At 38.7% G+C, this 5,000-nt stretch overlaps 1 protein-coding gene across 2 annotated transcripts in view; it reads left to right on the top strand.

The window, feature by feature from the left end:
• The first annotated feature begins 540 nt into the window (after positions 1-540).
• Positions 541-5,000, top strand: part of LOC113802513 (phospholipid-transporting ATPase VD) — a 138,319-nt gene continuing 133,859 nt past the window's right edge. For both annotated transcript variants that reach the window (XR_011398609.1, XM_070122558.1), the window contains exon 1: positions 541-659. The gene's annotated coding sequence lies outside the window, so the exon portion shown is untranslated. The remainder of the gene's footprint in view (positions 660-5,000) is intronic.

Genomic DNA, 5,000 nt, shown 5'->3' with positions numbered 1-5,000 from the left:
TGGTACCCCGCGAAATTTATCGGATATCAAAAGTTAAGAATTCTTGAAGAATGTAATGATTATAAGTATAATAAAACGTTGAATAAGTTTGTTTTATACCTAATATTTCGCTTTGAAAGACGTATCTTATGTTCATACATTTTTCAGGACAATCTTTATTGTAACTAGATGACATTTAACATCCGTAATCCTGTTTTTGTTTAGTTATCAGCATTTACCATAAGCCAGAAAATAATGTTTATCCACAGTAGTTATTATCGCTATCATAATTATTACTACCATCGATATCCTGATGTATCCTTATTGACATTTTCATCGGTCAGTCAGACACAAAAAATACATCAGCAAATCCTCCAGGACGCTCGAACATAAATCTAAAATGTACCTAATAATTATAAGAAATCATATAGTAAATTTAAATCCGAAAATGTGCTGAATATATGGTGAAAAACACAAATAACAAGAAAATATTATCCGTGCGCACGGTCGATCGTCACTTGTTTTAGCTCCACGAAGGCAAGAGAAAACAAGTGTAACGTCAGTGTTCCTTTGGATCTCAGTGGCGTAGGACGTATTCTAAATCTCGGGAGTAAATCTTTTGTGTTAACTTTGCGTTTCGGGACTTGGATTGGCTTCGAGGAGCAGATTTTTTGATTTTGGTGAGTCACAGAATAGTTTTTTGTTGTCACATTACCGTCCTAAGCGGAGAAGCGGGACGATTATCGATAAAAATGGGCAGTCGTGTAAGTTTTAGGTTTATGTTGACGTTTTGGCTTTGACCTCAAAAACCTCCACATATTTTCATTAATTAGAAGGGAGTGTGGCGTCGCTCGGCATTTTCAGGACGTGTTTTTGGTGTCATTTCAAGGCTGAAATAACCCTTCAGAGGGAAATGACAGGGAGGGACGAGAAAGCTTTCGGACACGCTGGATTATCGGTACTTTTTTGAACTCGTGAGAGGCTGGTACAGACTCCCTCGCATCATCGTACTCGAGAGGGAGAGAGAGAGAGAGAGAATGAAATAGAGAAAGAGAGAGAGAGAGAGAGAGAGATAGGGAGAAAGAGGGGGAGAGATGGAGAGAGAAAGATAGGGAGATGGAGAAAGAAAATGAGAGAAATGGGTATAGAGATATAGGGAGAGAGAGATATGGAGAAACAGAAAGAGAGAAAAGCGTATAGGGAGAGAGAGATATATGGATATGGGGAGAGAGAGATATATGGATATGGGGAGAGAGAGAGATATGGATATGGGGAGAGTGAGAGAGATATAGATATGGGGAGAGAGAGAGGGGGATATAGGGTGAGAGAGAGAGATATATGGATGTAGGGAGAGAGAGTGAAGTAAGAGTAAAAGAAGAGAAGGGAGTAGTAGAATGGAATGGATAGAAAGGGTAAAAGAAATGCATGAAAGGAAGAGAGTGACAGAAAAGTGGAATGAGAGGGAGAAAGGGTGAAAAGGAACAGAGGGAAGGAGAAAGAGTGGAATGAGTGTATGAATGTTGAAAGGGAGGGAAGAATTGTAGAAGGAATGAAAATAGAAGATTAATATAATGGTATTCTGGAAATAGAATGACATATATGGCAGAGAGAAAGAAAGACAAGAGGACAGGTGAAAGTGAGAAATGAAGAGAGGAAATGTAGAAATATGGAACTAAGAGAGAGAAAAATAGAGAACTGAAAGATTTAGAGAAGGAAACAGAGTCAGAAAAAGAGAAACTGAGGGTATGAGAATTAATTGGAGAAAGGTAAATTTGGGAAGAAAGTGAGGACGGGAAAGAAGCAAATACGAAATGTTGATTTAATGGGAAAGAGAAATAGAGAAATAACGCTAATGATATCATAATTCAGTGAACAGGACAGGGTACTGATATGTATCTTAGGCTTAACACAGGTGACAGCCAAGTGAATAACTAACATTGAGAGATTTGTTTTCAATTAATGTATTCTTTTTTTTTTAGCCTCCTATTTATGGATATTGAATTTGAATTTACGTTTGTTTCCAGCGAGAGAGAAGGGAAGATATTATTTATGCTATTGACATGTTTGGAATTTCAAAGCTTGTTGACAAAAAATGATAAGAATGAGAGTATTGTTTGTAAACTTCAATTCTTTAAAGAGATACTTGAGTGTCGTAAAGTTATATGCACAAGTTGCTGTACCAGTCTATCACTTTAGCAATGTGGGAGGGATGCCACAGAGCCAGGTAAAACCGTTCAAGGAAGAAAGTTAATTGGAAGGAATGATAGTACATTTTTAAGAAGGAAGAAGACTACTCAATCTGGAGTATTTGAGTCTGGCAACTAGCCAGTTTATGCTGCGAATAGTTAATTAAGATCTCCATAGAAGTACAACTTTTGCATAACAATCTTAGACTACAATGCTTTTTGGTTGATAATCAACATTCATCCCTTGGTAAATATGTAGATGATGCTGTTGTGGCTTTGGAAATGTTACTTTTAACTTTTATTGTCAGTGTTGTATGAGATACCAAGATCTGTAACAGACTGTGTAGAAAGTGAAGTCCAACTTGATAGTTGTGCAGTGTCGAGGGACTGCCACAACCTCTGCCCTTTGTGCTCTAGCAAAGCCCGACAAACCTCCACCAGTATTCTAGCAAGACAAAGCTTCGACTATACCGTACTTGATGATAAATCAGCAGAAGGAACTGCAAGCTTTTTCTTGCTGGAATATATGTGGTGATGATTTGTTGGCCTTTGCCAGAGTACTGAGGAGAAGGATAGATGCTCAGGTGTCATTTTTACATTTCTCCATATTTTTATATTCAATATATGAAATATGTGCCGTAATTTTGTGCTCATGTCATTTTAGAAGAGATTCAGATGCTTTGAAAGTGTTGTTAACTAATTCCATACAATTTATTGATATAACCATCTGATACATTACAGTTTTGTGATAATAATAATATCGTATTTGTATGATAAAATCATATATATCCTTTTTTGTAAAAGCTATTTTGTATGGCACAGACAAAAGACATGTTTTGGCATCTGAAAAAAAAATCCTATTTTACTAACAAAACAATGAAGTATGTATAATGTCCAGGCAGCTTCGTGTTTTAGATAAATTTATTTACAGTATTTATGCAATGAATATTTGATGTACTTTTGGAGCACATTAGTATGAAATGATTTTTTGTGAAAATTTGTCTTCATTCATTTTTTACTTGGAGAAGATGGCTTGGACAGATTGAAAAACTGTTGAAGAAAATAATTTGTATTAAACAATATATTCCTAGACAAGTTACATTTAGTCTCTCGTTACTAATCTTTGTATGGATAAAAATGGGGGAAAATCTGAGTATTGGGCTTATTTTTGCAAAGCTCACAGGAGATCACTATTTGTGATATGTAATGAAGACTAGTCATGAATTTTGTTCCAAAATCATGTTCTTGGTCGTGGCAGTTGATGTTGCTCAGTGTTTGACATTTAGGTCATGCAGCAATCATTAAAGGCTATATGCATTTTAATGATTTTACTGCAGAGAGAGAAAAAAAATGAATCTGCTCTTCAATGTTATGATTTTGGAACCTGATATGATTTTCTAGTCATGATTGATGGTAAGTTTGTATTTTTATAGATGTGGAGCAAAACTGTCATTATGATGATATTGAGATAATAATCCAAATAATTATTAATAAACCAAATTGGACAGACATAAGCAAAGTTCTCGTGTGAATGTCTGCTGTATCAGTATGTAGGCTAAAATATTTCAGAGCTGTGTGTGCTCACTTGTAATGGTTGTGGAAAGTTGATCGTATCCCATTATGACTATTTGTGCCACGGGTTCATTGTCAGGTGGACGGTTTAATTGGTGATTTCAGTAATGTATCGGTTGGTTAGAGCGCTGATGAGGTGGTTCATCGGTTGAACTGTCCAAGGAGCTCGTGGTTTCTTAATTGAAGGGAATATTTCTATCTACGGTGTGACGGCACTCTAAGCTGTTTGTTGGGATATCTATCTAAAAAGGAAGTGAGGACGCGGTGACAGGCCCAGGCACTCCTTCCTGCCTGTTTCTACCCAGGTTGGGAATCTTGGCCAGGTGACGTAATGTGCGATAAGAGATAAGGGCTGTGATAAGACGGATGTTCGTATTCGTAGCTTCGCTAGTCGAACACGGCGCTAGTGAAGGGAGGGTGGCAAATAGAATATGATGAAGACATATTATATGGCACTGAGAAGATGGGCTTGACCTTCCCTCGCTTAGTGCTTCTCGCTTCGTGAGTCTCTTTGGTATTTGACGTCACGAGAGAGAGAGAGAGAGAGAGAGAGAGAGAGAGAGAGAGAGAGAGAGAGAGAGAGAGAGAGAGAGAGAGAGAGAGAGAGAGAGAGAGAGAGAGAGAGAGAGAGAGAGATGGGGGGGGGGGCAGGCAGGCAGGGAGGGTGTGTCGTATTCTCATTAGAGTTGCCTGCATTAATTGTCTGTTCCGCCTCATGCACTTTGATTAGGTTTAGCGTTTGCGTTTGAAGTCTGGACCAAAGTTTAGACAATGGCTAAGATTATAGGCTTTACACTCCGAGAGAGGGGAGGCTTGGTCGCAGCCCCACCCATTTCCTTTATTTATTTTTTTTTTTCAGAAAATAGATCTCAAATTTTCTCTTATTCCCTCCTTCGCCGTCGCACCGTCATGCACGCGAATACTTCGAATATTTTCTTCAGTGAGAATGATTGAACTCGGCCGTCACCCGTCCGAACCGCGGGTCCCTCGATTAACCCCCAAGGTTACTCAAGGCCCGTGGGAGCTAATGGACTTTTGAGGGCTGGGCTTCTGATGTAAATAGAAGAAATGGAAGTGGGAGTGGGAAAGGGAGGGAGATAGGGAGATAGGGGCTGGGTGGAGAAGGAGAAGCTGCTTTCCCAACGTTCGAATATCTTGGTTGATTTGCAATTGTGAAGTTTCTAAACATACACACACACGCGCGCGCGCGCGCGCGTGCGTACACACATACATGAGTGTACACATGTATGCATACTTACATCA

The sequence above is a fragment of the Penaeus vannamei genome, chromosome 6 (genome assembly GCF_042767895.1).
Source record: "Penaeus vannamei isolate JL-2024 chromosome 6, ASM4276789v1, whole genome shotgun sequence".
NCBI lineage: Eukaryota > Metazoa > Arthropoda > Malacostraca > Decapoda > Penaeidae > Penaeus > Penaeus vannamei.
This window is presented reverse-complemented; position numbering and strand designations above follow the sequence as displayed.